At 34.7% G+C, this 20,773-nt stretch overlaps 2 pseudogenes; both read right to left on the reverse strand.

Annotated features, from left to right (window-relative positions):
* Positions 1-545: 545 nt before the first annotated feature.
* LOC120115544 lies at positions 546-1,392 on the reverse strand (annotated as a pseudogene).
* An 11,808-nt stretch (positions 1,393-13,200) lies between these two features.
* On the reverse strand, positions 13,201-17,866 carry LOC120115535 (annotated as a pseudogene).
* Positions 17,867-20,773: the final 2,907 nt, after the last annotated feature.

Raw genomic sequence — 20,773 nt, forward strand, 5'->3', positions numbered from 1 at the left:
AGGGAAATATTCAGCTCTTTGATTAAACCCATAATCCCACTAACCACGTTACTTTCCATGTTCTTTAGCCCATGCTATCAATCCAAACACAAATTAGCCGTACTATATGCATTAACATCAAAAGCAGCAGTTTCCATGTTCTTTAGCCCCTCAAAACCCATATTAGGCGCACTATGAGTATTAACATCGAAAGCAACTCAACAATCCAGCTCTGCGACTACATGCTCCCTACAATCTGTCTCCATAACATTCGTAGAGCCACTCTTCTGACAAATTGAAGCATGTGTTGCTAACCCATCACGAACTGTCTGGGAACCAACTCCAACATCCCATTAGTTTGCTGTCAGGAGGGTCTAGATGGGTATGTCACTAGTGGGTAGTGGGTGTGGGGATGGATTTGAAAATGTACCCGCGTGGGCGGGTGTGGATTTGAAAATTTGTACACATCATGGGTGGTGGGCGGTGATGGATTGAAAAATATTAGGTGGGTATGGGATGAGGATGGGGGAGGGGGTATCCGCACCCGACCCGCCCGTTTGTCATACCTAATCAGGGCTCACGCTGTGCTGAAGTTCCAAGTCGATATCATCAGGATCAGGGTTAGTGCTCCAATTTTCATCAGCATCATAGTGCAACTTTCCTCCTGTTGGTGACTAGCATGGCCAGAGACCCCTGCGGACCATCCAACGGGTTGCCGTCTCCATGGTCGCCACTATGAATCCGATTTCAATATCTGCAATGTAGTCATCTGATACTTCTTCGAACGTAAAGCGGCTCACATCCGCCCATTGTTTGAAAGCTCGGAAACAAACGGACCTTATGTCTTCATCGAGAAGGACTTCGACACTCGAACGGAAGTTGTAGGTTAGATGAATCTTCGAGGTTGGCCATTTCAGATTCCCTAGAAAGATTCGTAACGATCGGCTCTGAATCGGTACACTGACTTGGATTTCTTATCACCCTTTACGATCAAATCCGCAATGCCGCATCTCGGCTTATCATTTGTTTCAGAGTATCATCATCTAGACTGCCCGTGACATTTTACTGATAGTTAACCTGGTATGCTTTGATACCAGACTCCAAATCCTCATCGAACTCGTCATCCTTCGCACCGTCGAGATTCAAGTATCCGAGTTTATCAACAAACTGTTTGAGCTCAGAAACCCCTTCGGCAGTATGACCTTTGTGGCACCCCACGAGACGTCGGAAAGTTTCAGCAGTTGTCGGCTTCGATTCGACGGCACTTAGCACCATCTGGAGCAGAACAAAAAAACGAGCATCGGAGAAGAGTTGGAGAAGCCATTTCCTGGCAAGCTTTCGGCCTGAGAACCACTGCTGATATTGCGTTATATTCATGTATGAACGTTGGGTTTCAACTAAGAAATCAGCCATTAAGTTGGATGAAATACAGATTCTTGTCACGTAACACACACAAGTTCACAGACTTTTGATATATTCCTGCAGATTTTCCGGGAAAATATTTTCTTAGAATCCTAGCCATTTTGTTGGTTAACACTTACGGGGACTTTAAATGCCTCAATTTTTGTTGTATTTCATGCAATTTGTATGTTTGGGGACAGAGAAAGAGAGTCATGATTGAAAGGTAATAATCTTACCATCTTTCACATGACACCAACATTGTACCAAGAAAAAGAAAATGGAGCTATAACATGAAAAAAAATTAATTAAAAATATACTTATTATTGTATTCTTATAAATAACTTTAATTTAATCAAAAAAAATATAAATAACTTTAAATAAATTATATTTTTAATTTATTTAAATTAAATTCGATTGGGTTAGCAGACTAAAACTTTTTGTCCATTTTAAAACTAGACCAAGTCCATTGGACTAGATGAATCTTCAAATCATGAATAGGTTATATATAAAAAAGAATTTGTTGACAGAGCGTAAAACTTTAAAGTTTTATAATTTAATTACGAGTACACTGCATATATATGATATCTAAATTATTAGTTTTGATCTATTTTGGTACTTAAATTTTTAATTTTTAATTTTTTCAAAACCATAATTTTAATTTTTATTTCATTTTAGTACTCGCCGTTAAAAACTTAACACATTTAGTACCTAAAGTATTAGTTTTGGTCCGTTTTAGTACCCAACTTTTAACTTTTTTCAAAACTAACGTTAAATTTTGAATGAATGTACTAAATAAAACAAAAATTAAAGTTTTTTAACGACGAATACTAAAATGAAACAAAAACTAAATTTAAAGTATGATTTTGAAAAAACTGAAAGTTTAAGTACTAAAATAGATCAAAATTGATAGTGTAAATGCTAAATAGATAATTGCCCTTTAATTATATAGTTATTATGCTATTGGAAGCATATACAACATTAGGCAGAATGAAGCAGCTTTGAAGGACAAGAAATTGAGCATAAAATGTAGATAGCACTGGACTGAGGGGCGGATGGGTAGTTGCCCTCTTATATTTTAATTTTTTTATTGATAATTTATTTTCATCTTTTCTAAAGTCAAGTTCATTTCTTTCAAAAAAATTATAAATTAACCTTCTTTAATATAAATCATGTATTCGTCTCAATTAATACAGCAAAATTTTACAATACTAATCAAATTATAAAAAAACCCAGAAAAATATTAGTTTGCCATTATCAATCACTAAACCCCACGTCAATAAGATCATTAAGAACCTATACAAACACCATAATTATAAAATTAGGAACAATAAAGAGACAGAAAATTTAACAATTAACATAATGATTATCATTTGAATAGATAAACATTATTGTAGTAAGGGGTCATTTGAGAATGTCCATCAAAGTGTTTTTGGTCCAAAATTTCTTTTCGAAACACATAAACATTCTCGAACAATTCAATTCAATAAAAATTCACGTTTGAAAAGTTTTTATTGACTAAAGTCAAGAAGTTTAAAAAAGATACTTTTATGTTGAAAAAGCTCATTGAAAAACTTGTTTAGAGAAACATTCTCAAACGTAACTGATCTGAGCTCAGCTAGAATGCCCTACAACACAACATTTATTAATTTTCTTAAGAACTGCAACATGCAGTTGATAGGCACAAGTGCATAGCACCTCTAGCACATAAGCCGTAGAACTCATATTTTTTTCATCATATCCTTCCCTTCATACTTTGAAAACCTCTTCAAACCAAGCATATTTCATCAGTTTTAGCTCCATAACAGGCTTCCCTTAAAATCATCACATAACACTTAACTGTTGCGGAAGACGGCTATCAGATAGAGCAAAATTGCAACTGATAATTTGAGAAAAATAAAATTGAAGATAAAAGAGACACAAAATTTACGTGGAAAACCCCTAAAATATTTAGGGTAAAAACCACGGGCAACGGTAGAAGAATTTCACTATGAGAAAATAGGAATTACAACCTCTCTCGATCTACCAAGGAGAAAACAATGATAATTCTCTCTAGATAAAAAGGAGAAAATAACTCTCAAGAAACTCTCTAAAATCTCTCTAGTATTGGAAGAAAGCTAGAATGCTTTGGGATGATTTTGAAGCTAAATGAGCTAGGGTATTTATAGTTGAAAACTAAGGACTAATTTGTAAATACCCTAAAGTTTAATGACTAAATTATGATTTAGCCATTGTCCAAAAAATCAACAAAACAGCTCATTTTTTTCGGTGCATTTAATATGCACCTTTCGGTGCTTAGTCAACAATCTCCCACTTGAAGATTTGATTGGAACAATCATATCTTCACACCATTCTTTCTACCTTGTACCATCATGTTGCTTACATCTCTGACAGGCCACAAGAGGATCGACACCAAGTAAATTTATCGGTATTGATCGCTTTCGTCATGAAATCTGCTATGTTGTCTTTGGTATGAATCTTATGCATATCTACCATCCCTTCTTCCACCTTTTCACGAATGAAAATGGTATTGAACTCGTATGTGCTTTGTCCTTGAATGAAATGATGGATTCCTTGCTAGATGCAAGGCGCTTTGACTGTCACAAAACAGAGAAACATACTCTTGATTGTACCCAAGCTCCTCCAATAACATCTTCAACCAAATTGCTTCTTTACTGGCTTGTGTAGCTGCTACATATTCTGCCTCTGTTGTGGACGTAGCCACGACTGACTGCAATTTTGAAACCCAACTTACAGCTCCACCAGCAATTTTAAACACATATCCTGTAGTAGATTTGCTTTTATCCAAATCCCCTGCATAGTCAGAATCTACATAACCATTGATTAGTAAGTTTGATCCTCCGTAACATAATGCAACATTTTGAGGTCCCTTTGATGTATCTCAGGATCCTCTTCACTGTATTCCAATGCTCTTTGCCTGGATTCGCCATGTACCGACTAACCACTCCCACTGCTTGTGCAATGTCTGGTCTTGTGCATATCATAGCGAACATTAAACTTCCCACTGCTGATGCATACGGTACTCGAGACATCTCCATCCTCTCTTCTTCACTGCTAGGACTCATACTGGAGAATAATTTGAAGTTAATAGGAATAGGGGTAGAAGTTGGCTTATAATCTTGCATGCTGAATCGTGACAAGATCTTCTTCAAGTAATTCTTTTGTGAAAGCCAAATCTTCCTATTACTTCTGTCTCGGTGAATTTGCATCCCTATAATCTTGTTTGCTGATCCCAAGTCCTTCATTTCAAATTCCCTAGCCAGTTGTGCCTTCAATTCTTCAATATGATCTTTGTTGGGTCCTGCAACCAACATGTCATCCACATACAACAGCAATATAACAAAATCGTTATCACCAGACCTCTTAAAATAAGCACAAGGGTCTGCATTAAGTCTGTTGTATCCAAGGCACATAATGAAGGAATCAAATCTCTTATACCAACACCTCGGCGCCTGCTTTAGACCGTACAAAGATTTGTTCAACCTGCAAACCAAGTTCTTCTTTTCTTTTTCTTCAAATCCTTCAGGCTGGAGCATGTAAATCTCTTCTTCAAGATTTCCATGAAGAAAAGCTGTTTTAACATCTAGTTGCTCTAGATGTAAGTTCAATGTAGCACACATTGCCAAAATTACTCGAACTGTTGTTAGTCGAACCACAGGAGAAAATATTTCATTGAAATCAATACATTCTTTTTGAGCATATCCTTTGACTACCAATCTTGCACGATACCTCTCAACTTGATCGTCACCATTTCACTTGATTTTGAAGACCCATTTGTTACCAATTGGCTTCCTTCCTTGTGGTAGTGGCACAAGGTCCCATGTATTATTTTTATGAAGGGCTTCGATTTCCTCTTGCATCGCCATCATCCATAGTGAAGCATCTGAGTTGTTTATTGTTTCTTGGTATGTTGATGGCTCACCGTCCTCTGTTAAAAGGCAGTATGCAATATTACCTTCTATAACATAATCTGAGTGCCAATTGGGACGTCTTCTCACACGATCTGATTGACGAGTTATTGGAGTTTCAGAACTCTGGTTCTTGTTCATCAGCTGGTGCTGTCAGAAGAATCTCCTTGTTCAACCTCCTTTTCCACATGTATGTGTAGTCTCTGACTTTCAGCGCTATCATCGTCTTCTTTTCTTTGTAGCTTATCTTCTACAAGATAACATCCCTGCTAATGGTCACTTTGCGGGCAGTGGGATCCCACAAGCGATACCCCTTGACTCCCATACCCCAAGAATTGTATTTCCTGGATTTTGGATCCAGCTTTGAGATTTCTTGGGAGTTGTACATCACGTACACAATACTTCCAAATACATGGAGGTTTGAATAATCAGTTGGTTCCAGTCCACATCTCCATTGGTGTCTTCAGCTCTATGCAGATGGAGCTCGATTCGACACCAAATAACAGGCGGTATTGACTGCTTCTGCCCAGAATGATTTTTCTAGGCCTGCATCCCTCAACATTGCTCGTGTTCTTTCTAACAAGGTTCTGTTCATCCGCTCTGCCACTCCATTTGTTGAGGAGTGTTCGCCACTGTGAACTGTCTTTTGATGCCTTTCTCTTGCAAAAGTCATCAAATTCTTCGCTTGTATTCTCCTCCATTATCTGTTTTGAAACACTTGATCTTATTTCCAGAATCAAGTTCCACCCGCGCTTTGAAGTTTTTGAAAGTTGCAAACACATCTGACTTCTTCTTAATAGGGTACACCCAACATCTCCTGGAGTAGTCATCAATAAATGAGACAAAGTATTTTGCTCCGCCTAGGGATGTGACCGGTGCTTGCCATACGTCAGAGTGAACCAATTCTAGAACACTTTTGCCTCTAGAATTTGATGTGTTGAATTTCAATCGGTGTTGCTTACTTGTTATACAATGCTCACACAAAGGAAGTGATACCTTTATTAAGATGGGAAGTAGCTTTTGCTCCATAAGGACTTTCATTCCTTGTTCTGACATGTGTCCAAGTTTCTTATGCCATAGCATTGCAGAATCTGAACTACATGAGGCAACAGAGGCTTCTGCTTCTAGCAAAGTCTCTCCCTTCAGCATGTATAAGTTTGCAGCTATCTTTTCGCCTTTCAGCACCACAAGCGCTCCACGGAACACCTTCATGATTTCTTTTTGTGTTTCAATCTTGCTTGCATTATTATCCAACAATCCGTAGGATAATAAATTTTTCTTCAGGCCTTTCACGTGCCGCACATCTCGAACAACTTTAATTGTTCCATCATACATCTTCAATTTGATGGTTCCCACGCCAACGATATCTAAGGCATGATCATTACAACTATAAACAGATCCTCCTGAGACAGGTTCATAATGATGGAACCATTCTCTTCTTGAGGTCATGTGATATGTTGCTCCTGAATCAATGATCCATATATCTGCAAATCGTTTTCTTCCTTCCACGGTGGTTGACGCTTCACAGCATAGAGCATCTCCATCATCTGAAGTGTTTGCGGTATTGCCTTGTGGATTGGAGTTTTTATTGAGACTCCAACAATCCTTCTTCAAGTGACCATTCTTTCCACAGTTGTAGCACTTTAAATTCTTCTTGCTTCTCGACTTCGATCTACCATGTTTGTGACTGCTGCTTTGGCCACGTTCTGTTGATCTCCCTCTCATCGTTGTCAATGCCTCTGCTTGTTGCAGATTTACTTGTCCGTCTTCCTTGTTCTTGCGCTGATTTTCTTCTTGTAGAACAGCAGCTGCAACGTCATCGAAGACTAGACTGGTGACATTGTTGTCAAGTTGATGATGAGTTGATCATACGAATCCGTAGACTTTGAAGTAGAAGTTCAGCACGTTCTTGTTCTCCTATTTTACAGCTTAAGGATGTAAGCTGAGAAAATAGGTGTTCAGTGTATTAAGTGCTCTGTCACTGAAGTAGATTCTGGCATACGGGAGAGTGTACAATTTCCTTTTAAGGAAAATTTTATTGTGCAACGATGTGGCCTCGTACAATTTGGTGAGATGATCCCATATCTCCTTAGCTGTCTTCTTCTCCTCGATGCTTGACAATACTTCATCTGCTAATTCTAGATGAAAGTTTGCCATAGCATTTCCGTCCATCTCGTTCCATTTGTTGTCATCTGCGAAATCCACCGGCCTTTCATTGATAGCCGCTAGACACCCGTCTTTCCTCAGGATGGCCTTCATCTTCAATTTCCACAGTGAGAAATTTCTCCATTGAATTTTTCAATATCAAATTTCGTTGTCATAGCTTCTATTACGGATAGCTCCCACTATTTCACTATCGTGAATAGTTCTCTGAAACCTTCAAAGAATGGGTAATACCTTCTTACTTTCTTATGTTGGAGGATCCACCTTTTGGTGGCAACCACAAAGACAATAAGCAGATATTACACACTCTAATCTAGCTCTGATACCAATTGCTGCGGAAGACGGCTATCAGATAGAGCAAAATTGCAACTGATAATTTGAGAAAATAAAATTGAAGATAAAAGAGACACAAAATTTACGTAGAAAACCCCTAAAATATTTAGGGTAAAAACCACGGGCAACGGTAGAAGAATTTCACTATGAGAAAATATGAATTACAACCTCTCGATCTACCAAGGAGAAAACAATGATAATTCCTCTAGATAAAAGGAGAAAACAACTCTCAAGAAACTCTCTAAAATCTCTCTAGTATTGGAAGAAAGCTAGAATGCTTTGGGATGATTTTGAAGCTAAATGAGCTAGGGTATTTATAGTTGAAAACTAAGGACTAATTTGTAAATACCCTAAAGTTTAATGACTAAATTATGATTTAGCCATTGTCCAAAAAATCAACAAAATAGCTCATTTTTTTCGGTGCATTTAATATGCACCTTTCGGTGCTTAGTCAACATTAACAAACAATACATTAACATTTAGAAGAAGAAACAAAAATGGTAATATCATATTGTAATTGTTATTTAAATTCTTTATTAATGTTGTAGTTATCGAAACAACTAACCACAGACGAATGCGATAAGAAAGAAAAATAAAAATAAAATCACCAAAATTTAGGTGGAAAACCAAAATTCTATTTCCTACTTTTTATTTGTAGGGATAGAAAACAAAAGAAACTTACCTAAGAAGAATCTTATTATAACTGAATTTTATGTCTTGATCAATATAAATGTAGAAGAAGAATCAATATTAAACGGATTATACTGTTCTAAGATTCTAAGATTTTTATGGGAAGATGTCTTTAACGTGTCATTTAGGCATTTTTAACGATAATTGAGAGTAGTGCTTATTACGGAAATGTAAAAAATTAGTCCGAGTCAAGTTATCTTAGTGGTTAAGGGATGATTGTTATCTCTAGAGGTCTCAAGTTCGAGAATCAAAGGCTGCAAAGTGTTGAGTTTTTGTTGTCAAATAATTGAGAATCTTTAGAACAAATATTACATTGTAATCATTGCAAATTAGGGGTTGTTTGTTTACTTCAGAATGATTAAGCGTTGAATGATTCAGAGGCTCTATATGAATTAGCTCTGAATGTGACATGATGTTTGATAATGGCTCTGAATCATTCAGAATGTACTTCTGTGCTGAATCATTCAGAGGTGCGAAACAAACAGCCCATTGATAAAAAAAATTAGTTGTTGAACATAATAAAATTTATGACCACAAAACGACTAAAAGTCCATAGAAACAATCAAGTCTGTTATGGTTTATTCTACCAATCGGTCATCTATGGCTACCAATATTGCTTCCCGTCACACTTTTCACCACTGTACCAATAAACTGTAGAGGGTGCATGCATGCTCAATCGCCCATTATTCTTTTTGCAGGTTCATGAAAAAAGAAAAAGAAGAGAAAAAAAATGATTGCTTATGGATGAATATGTAACTTATACAAATTAAGTGTTCTTATCCTAAATAAATAAAAATTCCTAAAATAATTATATGTTATAGTTATTCTTATTAAAATTTAAAATCAATAATAATAAAGGATTAATTATGGATAGATCAATATTTTTTTATATTTATTTAACAAAGATAATTTAATTAATGATGTGTATCAGTGTATCACATTAGTGGTGTGTTTTGGTGTGCGAGTGTGCTTTAAAATTTATATATATATATATATATATATTTTTTCATTTTTATTTGGAAAATAGAAATCTAATTGAAATATAGATAATATATTATTATAATTATCTTTAATTATATAAAGATAATTAAACAATTATCTATGATTAAATCAATATTTCAACTCTAAATTGAATTAAACTTAATTTATTAAAAAATTAATCCTATTCAGTTATATCAAATTACATCACTTATGTGCCATGCACATCCATAGTCATCACTATACACAACTCTAATGTTAAATTTCATAAGAACGAAAAAAACTATAATATGTAAGAATTCATTCTTCAGAGTTTGAACCATAAAATTAACAATATAACTTTTATAAGTTTATCTAAAATATTTTTTTCACAAGGGTGGGAAAATCTTAGGGATGATATTTATGATAAGACATTTTTTGGGGTAAACTGCTACATAAGTCACTTTTATTTCACTTTATCTTATTTTAATCATTTAAGTTTTAAAACTTATATTTCAATCACTTCTATTATCGATTTATTATAATTTAGTCGTTGAGACAAAACACGTTAACAAAAAGGGTTAATTTCTACTCTAATAAGTTCAGTTTATCATCATTGTACATTATGCCATAGATTCTCTTAATGTACATTATGCCATGAACTTCAAACTCAACCTGCTACCTATAAACAAAATCCAAAAAGGGAAAAACAGGTTACATAAATAAAACCCTGGCAGCCCATTCCTCCTCACAAATGTGCAATTTCAGACATTAACTCGAAAGCAGCATTTGCATGGTTTCTATTCCAAAGGACCAAATTCCTCCCACCGGAACCAAACCAAGCAAGCCAACAGCCGCAACATGTGGATCGGGGATAGACTTAGGCGGGACAGATAAAGACAATAGTCTCCCTTAAAAAAATTTAAAATTCTATATATTTTAGATAATTCTTTTGTATTTTCTATTGAAAATCTGTTTTTATTTCATCTAAAATTTTATAAATTTATCTCTTCTAAAACAAAATCTTGTGTTCCTCCGTGCTCTGGACTATCGAAGCAGCTACAAGTACATTATCATTTGTATATAAAGAAGGTTTAGATGACTGAAACAGGTGCCTATGACTTGCACTCAAATCAACACCGTACTGTTATTGAGTAGGAGATTATTAGATCCTCATGTTGAATCTACTAATACAAACAACTAATATTCAGAATTACCATCAAGATCTTAAAATCTACTAGTCTTGGAGGAAGCGACGTCGTTTAAAGAAAAACATGGAGGAATGGATTATATGGCACATGTAGGTTTCGCACCAATAACCTTCGCGTTATTAACACAACACTCTAACCAACTGAGCTAATAGACTGATTGGGTTTTTGGACAAACTGTAATGTATCTCAACAATTCATAGTTGAAACAACAATAACAAAAACAAAACCCTATTCTCATATGCAATGGGGTAAGGGGGAGGTAGGGTAGTAGGCTGTCCCCAACGCCCAATTAAGGACAACTTCCGTAGAAGACCTCCGACAGTCAGAAAAATTAAAAAATAAAGATAAAAATCCAATGCATGTATAAATAAATTAATTAATAAATACATAGTTGAACAGTCATCATATGTAGTTTTCATACGTGCGTCTGTAATGGGAAGTAATCCCTGCAAATAAGTCCTTGTGTAAAAATCTCTGCATATAGACAGTAACGAAATTCCCGGCTAAATTTAGAAAGAGAAAACATGAAGAGAATGATACACAGAAGTCATCGATAGCAAGTTATGAGAAGTAATAAAGTCAAATGGGTTAAAACCTAAACTAAAGAAACACTACTCCGCTACCCTAATTCTAATCCTTCATAAATTCCAATGACAGAAACGAATAAAAAGTAAAAGTCATGGAAATTACTACAGAGGCATTAAAAAGAAAACAGAGATGCTACACCCTATGGCTGTGACTCACAACTACTCGGCTATCATAGTCTTAAGTCTTTATAATTTCCTATCAGAGGTCATGTTCTCAGTAAGGGCTAAATCCTTCAAATCTGATCTCAAGCACTCTAACCACTTCCTCCTTGGTCGTCTTCTTCTTCTGGCACCCTCAACTGTAATCAACAATTCATAGTTGAAAGATTACTATTTTCCTAATTAATTTTGAGAAAAAGTTAATAACCAAATTTCTAAAAATGCAACTCGTATCATTTATTTATCTATAAGAACTGTGAACTCCATCATTTAAAATGATTCATCAAAATATCCTTTTAAAATATTTAATTTTTTAAATTTTAAAAATAGTAATTATATAAGAAAATTTTAAATTATGATCTATATTTTAAATTAATTCTTAAAATTTATATATAGATCCTCAAATTTTAATTCACGTTTTAAAGTACTTATTAAATAAAATAATATATATTATTTCTCAAATTATTAATATCATTCAATCTTTGATCGTTTTGTTAATATATTGTTAATTATACACGTAATTTAATAAAACTATTTAACTAAATTATCAACTCTCGAACTTTAGTTTTACGAATAGAAAAAAAAGTTAAACAATACTGATAGTTTGAAAAAGTGAAGAGATAATGTAATCAAGATTAAATTGGTAAAATTATCAAACTATTTAATTAAATTTGTAGTTTTTTGTTATTCGAATTTTATAATTCAAATTCGACTCAGACTTGAATAATTCAAATAATTTAATTTAATAACTATATTTTAAAAAATTAAAAATTTTCAATCAAATCAAATTTTGTTATCTTATTATTTTAAACAAAATGAAAATTTTAATTTTAATCTAAACGTGCAATTTTTGAGAGAGGTGTATTTTTATAATCTACTAGAACGGTACTCACATTAGGTGCTTACATCCGTTTCGCCTTATGTTGACACCTGCCATTGCCAAGCTTTCTTCTTAAGTTGATACTTGTCAAATTTATTTGGGATAATAGAAATTTTAGCCCCCAATTTTGTCTTTTTTTCTTACATTAGTATCAATTTTTTAAAAATTGGTTACCAAATTTTTTTTTTTTCACATTAATATTAATTTGTATCCACTTTAGTACCCAAGCTTATCTTTTTCTCACATTAATAATTTTTTAACGGCTTTAAGTCTTATAATTTTTATATATTTTTATAAATTTATAAAAAATTTAATTAATATATATAGTTTTCTATGATTTCTTACCGTTTCTTATAATCACATATATATATTATTTTTGAATGATGATGTAATGTAATTTCATAGTGTCACATCACTTTCTTTTATTGCTATAGAAAAAAGTACCAATTTGATGGATGTAGATATGTTTAAGCACTAATGTGAATAAAAATTGAGGGTACTAATGTGAATTAGAAAATATTTAAATATCAATGTGAAAAAATGAACAAAATCAAGGATTAGAATGCAACTTATCCCAGTTTATTTTGAGTTGGTTGTTGCTTTTTTATTATATATTGTCAGGCTTATTTCGTGCTATTTATTTGGTGTCAGTTTTTGTCCTTTTAAGACATTTTTTTAACACAAGCAATGAATCAAAAATAATAATATTAATCAAATTAAATTCATATATTAGTAATATTTAAGATTTTTAATATTTTCAAGGTCTTTACGTATTCTATTATTTAAAACTTTAATTGACTTGATTTTTGGATTAATCGCATATATTTTTATGAAGATATCATTTATTTCATCATGGAAGGATGCAGGTTTTATTTTATACACGTCTACTAACGCCCTTTTTCAGGTCATGGACTCGGCAAAACTGTGGCACATCTCATCAACATTAACTTCAAACTTGGATTTTAATCTTCAAGTTCAATGATCTTCACCACCGATGCATCACCTAGCTTCTGGCAAACGACGACACGGTCGTGCGGCTTTATAACACCCGAGGCCTTTCCATGATCCAGAGCAACCTTTAAAACCGAATCGTTCGTGCCGTTTTTCGACTCCGCCTGCAAAACCCTAGTACGGTAGAGAAGGCTGCGAGATTCATATGAAATCTTATGCTATGGTACTGAAGAAATGGCTTACCGGATGTCGAGGGTCAGCCAGCATGGAGAAAAGGCCTCTAACAATGAGGGATTGCCTTGCCTGCAATGGTTGGAAGAAAAGAAAGAGTGACAGACTCATTTCAAGCTTTCGACCGAATAAACCAGTGGCGTACCTCAAAAGCACCGGAGAAAGTCCAGCGTAGTTGATTCGTCCTTAACCGAGGGATGACAACAGATATCACAGGCATTAATGGCCTGTACTTTGCAATCAGCCTGCACTAGTACAAAAATGTTTGAAGTTACAACTAGCAATCAGTTGGCAAAGAAAGAAGCATATGCATAATGTTCGAATGCCATGCTCGAAGATCTCAAACCTCGCTGCCTGTCCGGATGAAGTGAAGCAAATAATTGCAGAGGCTTTGACCTTGATAGCCGCACGTACCTGTAGTACATTAAATACGCTTATACATACGAGGGACTCAAAATTTCGACTTCCAGACGCTTTAGTCTCATAATCACGAGTTAATACCATAACTATGGAAGCCTAATCCAAATATACTGACCCCAAAATAGCATATCCAATTTATACATATTCTTATCCTACAACGAACACAACTCAATTATATGGCAATAAATAGGATAGAGATTCCTGTTATTATAATACCTTGTTTCGACAGTATCGAACGGAAAGACAGAAACAGAAACAGTTTAAAGGAGGAAGCATCAAAAGTAAATACCGCAGAAGAAGCAATGGATTCGAGATGAGTCATTGGCTCTCCAACATGTTTGACAGTTTTCTTGAAGTATACGTCTTGATTGAAAACTTTTTCTGCCTGCAGAAAGAATTTCATATAGAGGCCGAGTTCAATACAATGATCAGCCTTAGGCTCATCGGAACGAAAACTCAAACCCTCGGACCCTTACATACGCCAAAGAGAAACCGATAAGAATGAACATTCATGTATAAGATAAGTACAACAGACACAATATGTGGTTCCACAAAACTTCTTAGGATAGTAAAAACAAACAGGCTTCCTGATCAAGGGTAAACCGAAATATAGAAGTCACCTCTGCACAAATTTTTCCGACCGTAGAGACGGTCTCGACGGGGTATAGTCCAATCAAGGTTTCTGCCCCTAAAAGTATTGCATCACTCCCTGATCCAAAAGGTAGACAGAAAATAAGATTCCAATAGATTGAATTAATCAAACTTGACATCAAGGTATCAGAAAGGAGGCATTGCATAAGTGAACAAAAATCGACCATCCAAAACAGCATTAGCAACATCAGTTGCTTCAGCACGAGTAGGTCTCAGGTTGTCTGTCATACTGTCCACGACACGAGTGATCACCGCAGGCTTTCCCATCATGTTGCACTTGTAAACAGAAGCTTTTTGAAATAGAAACACCTGTAAATCCGAAACGGAAGAACGAAAAAGAAACTAGTTAGTAGCCACTCAATACCTCCTAGCTATCAGCAACATCATCAAGCCTAATATATTCGGACAATTATTTGGTGCACTGCCAGTGGGAAAAAAGCTAACCTTCTCAGGAGGGAGATCTACCCCGAGAGTTCCTCGAGAAAAGATGATTCCATCTGCTTCTTGTAAGATCTCATCAAAATGAGTTAACCCCTACAAGCAGTTGATAAAAGACAAGGTTCGGATTCCAAACCGATATCAAGTACAAATCAAATGAGTGTTAGAAGCTGCCTTCATATTCATCTGACCTCTATATTTTCGATCTTTGCAAAAATTTGAGTCTGGTTGAGCTCACCCAGTTTAGAAAGAAAAGAACGAGCCTGCATACAGAAACGGTAAGAGTAGCTAGTAAAATGGAAAGAAATCATAACTGCAGACCTAAATATTATGAATTTGGGACCAACTCTAAAGAAACCAGAATGATGAAAATGCAAAGGGAGGAAACTGAAATAATTAAACAATATGAACTCCAGGTAAAGAAGTTCTTACTTGACGAACATCTTCCGCTTGTCGGGTATATGACAAAGAAAGGAAGTCTATGTTGTTTCGAACACCCCAGGTGCTTATAACCTGTTACAAAAAATAATCATGTAAACAAAATCTCGAAAAGTGCCTTCAAAGTAGAAATATTATGCTATTTCTTTCTTGCATAGTTAGATCAAAACAAATTAAACAATTTCATGGAGACAAAATGATCATACTCTAAGAGGCGTCTTGTAATTTCCGACAAGTACAAGATATGCATCTATTAATAATGCTACATAAGCGAAGCCTATTAACAAAATGGATGGTACAAGAGCTGGATCAAATGCTAGAAGTAATGATTTCAAGCAAAGAGATAACAGAGAGATCATTTTATTTAGGTTCTTGGAGTGAAAGAAACAAAAAAAAAATCTATTGAAAACTTGATGGATTGGCTTGCCACATAATTTAAACAAACATCTAACAGCAATGGACTATTCTGTTTCTAGTATTACAAAAGGTATAGTAGTTTTTTACACTCGTTCTACCATTGCACATCCAAAATCAAACAGAAATACGAAAATTACCTCCATATCTTTATCAGTTAAAGTAGGCATTTCGATACGAATTTGAGAGACATGCAAGGTATACAATGTCCCAGACAGAGTAGCGGAATTCTTGATCAGGCAAATCACATCTTCACCCTTCAACTCATCAACCTGAACCAAGACACGAATCACATTAATGTCCCTTAAATTTCCACACCTTTTAACTTCTCATTCTCTATGAAATATATTTTTCATTAGCAACGGATGCAACCTTTTCCCTTACCTCTAACCACACTGAAGTAGTTTCATTTCCGGTAAACAGGTATTGGCCGATAAATATAGTATCTCCCTTCTTAACTGCCTGCAAGTACCAAATGGAACAGAGTCAACTACTGTAGTAGAATGAGAAAGAGAGGGCAGCTAGAGAAACCAGACGACAAGGGAAAGTATATGAGAGGTAACGAAGTCCTTTCCGGTGCACTACTAATCTAAAACGAAAAGGTCATATCTACTATGGATAAAGAAATTCAGTTAACAAGTATGTGAAGAAATGGATGATGAACAAGAAAATCCCCTTCCATTACTATACAACCTATATAGACCATGAAAATTTCATGGGACACAAAAGAGCTCATACATATGCTTTTTACCCATTTTACAGCCTCACAAAAAGTTGCTGACCTTATATAGACCATGAAAATTTATTGGTAGTAGATTTGAAGTAGCTTGTTTATCTTGATCCGGGGTGAGGATTACTTTTGTATCCGCCTCAAGGGTAATCGGGTGCTCAGATTTATTAACTACTTGCAATTCTGGACCCCCGGTATCGAGCATAATCTGAAATCACAAGGAAAATAAAAAACATATTCTTCTAGGCTAGGATGAACTGTTGTGTGAACATACAAAGGACTTCAATGGAGTAAAATGACGGAAGGAAAATAAAAAGCCGGTTTTAAACGAAAGTACGAAGGAGGCTTACAGCACAAAGCTTCTTAGTAAATTTAACAGCAGCCTTCAGATTTTCCATTGTCTCTTGGTGAAATTCAGTATCACCCCACGAAAAATCGAACCTTGCCACTGAAGAAAACAAAGCATAATCATCCAAATAGCTAACATGGAAAAGTAAATTGAACTGCCTTTCGATGAACAAAAATACAGCTAAAAGGACTAATATTTGGTGCCAAAATTAGACAAAAAATTGCATTGTCATGACTATGATCATGCAAAATTAATATTCAAAAGCCAAAAGAAAAAGTAATACCAGACATTCCAGCCTTAAGACAACTGGATATTATTTCAACAGATCGCGAATTCGGACCGAGTGTCCCCACAATTTTGTCATTGCAGGAAAGAAACTCTGCAATCCACATTCAACCAAAAAATTAGTAATATGATCCGAAAACTTCAAAAGATTAAAAAAAATAGATATATACACACAATACATGGATGGACCGAGAGGAGTTGGTGCCTTAAAATTTACAATTCTCATAATTTAGGTATTTTCTTTATACTTTCTATTATAATCTATTTTCGCCCTAAATTTATAAATTTGACTCTAACATAAAATTCTATCCGCATACTTCCACACGCAGGGACATGCACACATACGTACATGCATACATAAGTTCCTTTAACTAATTAGAAGTAAATCTGTTCAAACAAAGTCTCGGATCAAACAAACAATGATCGTGATTGTTTATTATGCCAGGATCAAACACATTCTCAGATCATACATATGATATTATAATTCTCTTGTTTTTACTCATTTCTTCTTTTGATTTCTCCTCACATTACTCATCACAAAGAAAATCAGAAGATCGATAAACAGTATAAACAAAAAGAAGTTTAAAAAAAGAAAGAAACTTGCAGGCTTTGATGGCTCAAGAATGGAAGCCATTCTCATGGGCTCTTCGAGAAACAAGTTATTTGAATTCATTTTCAGAGAGAATCAATGGCTTCTTAGGAATGACAGAACCGGACAACGATTTAATACTCAATCATCGTACATGTTATTTATGTAATAATTTTAAGCGGCGAATTAGTGGAAATTGTCGGAGATTGTAAACCACTTCACAAATCCTTGTGTGTAGGGAGAAATAAATCCGGTGGCAACATTGAACAAGTCCAACCCATAGATTTTGACTGTACTATAATTAGAATGGGATGAAATACACTATAGGTCACCCAATTATATTCAAATGATTGTTTTGATAATGAAACTTTTGAAAATTTAAAACTGATTGTTTTGATCATCAGTGTTTTGAAAATTAAAAATATTTTAATATTTATTAAATTATTATAAAATAGTCATTACAATATTCTTTTTCTTTTTCTTTTTTGAAATAATAGTCATTACAATATTAAAATAACTTTACATATGTTATATAATTATGGAAAAGATTATACCCCTTAGGATGCGTTTGGTTCACGGAATGTAAGATTACCAGTGAGAATAAAAGATTAACAGGGAATATGATTACTGGGAATGTTGTATTTTATGTTTGGTTGGTTTAACAGGAATGTAAGATTACCGTGTTTGGTTAGAAGAATAAAAGATTATTGGAATGTATATTTGACCAAATTGTCCTTATTATATATTTGTTTTTTTAACAAGTTGAAAAATATTTATATATTTTCTTTAAAAAATTAAATTCATAAAATTTATACAATTTTTTTACAAAATTGAAATTATAAAAATGTTTAATGAAAGGGTAAAATTTTAATTTAACCTCTGAACTTCATATAAAATTTTAATTATAGATTTTTTTTTGTAAATCTAAAATAGTTTTAGGATAAATTTATAATTTAACCTTCGTAGAATTTTTATTATTCAATGACAGAATAAGTATATTTTTGAAAAACAAATTAAGGGCATTTTAGTTCAAAACGTCGGTAATCCAACAATAAAATGGAGGTAATGACATTCCTGGTAATATACCCCAAAAAATCCACTATTGGTAATGTAAGATTACCGGGAATGACATTCTCGGCCAACCAAACGGGGAATGTGGATTCCATTCCCATGGGAATCTAGATTTCATTCTCATGGGAATCTCACATTCCTCCAACCAAACACACCCTAGTGATAATTTTTTACCGGAACCAAATGCCCCTCAACTGTTTGCCGTTATTGGATGTACTATCAGTTCCAATTTCTCTGTTGTTTACTCTGAATCTACAGATAGGAGCCATTTTTATGTGGTTGTATGTGTATACCATCATCCGCATGCATGCAATGAAGGGGAAGCTTTACTACCTTCAACAGATTGCCATGGTTCTGAATATTATTTCGAACAAGACGACCGCCTCGAACGAAATACGGGAGGGGGAAAAAGGTTTATGCTACTGAAATTTTCATATCCAGTGCTACCTTTGTTGCAAATGTTGATTGGAAGTCATTCATTTATATGATTAAATGCTTTTTTTAGAAGATAATGCAGCATCTTAAGATGACTATGAGAAAGATTGATCTGAAGAAGGTGTTTGCACCTACAGCAATTTGAAAAATACTTTTAACTGCGCCCTTTTGCATTTTCATTCTATAAACAGCATAAAACACGTGTCTTTTCCACTTCAGATCCGATTTCTGCATATTTGTTGGAGTATGAAACAATTCAGCAAAGGCATCTGGTGTAATTACAAGTAGCCTTATCTGTTTTCTGATATGCAGGGAGGTTTAAATGGATAAGAAGTTAGCCTGTTTGTGATTATTGGGATTTTAGCATTGAGGAACATAGTGATTCCTCTCTTGGGGATATGTGTTGTGAAATTGGCTCACCATTCGGGAATCGTCGCATCGGATTCCTTATATTGGTTTGTTTTGATGCCTCGGTATGCCGTTCCCCTGCGAGTGCTATAGGTAATGACACAACTTGTACTATGTATGATTTTTGCATCATCTTCTACGGCAGAAGTGAAAGTCGAGTGATGTAAATGAACAAGGGGTGTGGTGCAGTTAAGATATCGGAGACTTTGCGGCTCGGTCAGGGGTGAAAGTTCAGTGATCATGCTATGGACTTATTCAGTGGCTTCAATCTCCCACACACTTTGTCAACCTTATTCATGTGCTTCTTGCTTGATTTTTTCTCTTCTTTAAACAAGGGCATAGTAGCCCATATTTTCTTGAATTTGTACCCAATTACTAGGCTCAACCAAAGATGTAGTAGAAAGAAAAGATTCAATATGAAAGGATGAGTATAAGAAATAAATTAGAAATAGGATACGAACTTGATCCCGGAAGTGAAGCAGATTGACAAGAATGAATGTAGGCTTGTAACTAGTTCGGAGGCCTGGACACCATAGATGACCTATAAATAGGCAAAAATGGGGACTCCAAAAAACCAAGGTCGCAAGGCATAGAGTTATCTATAGCACTGTTTGGTTGTGTGTTGGAAGAAGATGGAGACATAAAATGTCCATCAAACAAAGGTTGCAAATTTGAAGTTGGAGAAATTGAATGTCCATCAGATGTTGGATCAGCTAACATCTGTTGCGTGTTTGTAAGTTGTATATTTGAGGGTTGCGTGTTTAATAGCACAAGTGGCATGGTTGAAGACACAGATGAAACATTGGAAGACATGGTATGGTAATATAAGAAAAAATGAGAATAAGAGTTTTTATTGGATTTGAAAGGAAACATGTTTTGTGAAAATGGACATCTCGACTAATAAAAAAAAACTGATGACTATCAAGGTTAAATAATATATATCCTTTTTGAGTGGGTGAGTATCCAAAGAAAATCGAAGGAATAGCTCGGGATGAAAACTTGTCTTTAAATTTAGTTTAGGTGACATAACACAAGCAACCAATTACCAGAAGATGAGAAAGACCGGTTTGTTTATTA

This window comes from Hibiscus syriacus, unplaced genomic scaffold (genome assembly GCF_006381635.1).
Source record: "Hibiscus syriacus cultivar Baekdansim isolate YM2019G1 unplaced genomic scaffold, ASM638163v2 tig00110266_pilon, whole genome shotgun sequence".
NCBI classification, from domain to species: Eukaryota; Viridiplantae; Streptophyta; class Magnoliopsida; order Malvales; family Malvaceae; genus Hibiscus; species Hibiscus syriacus.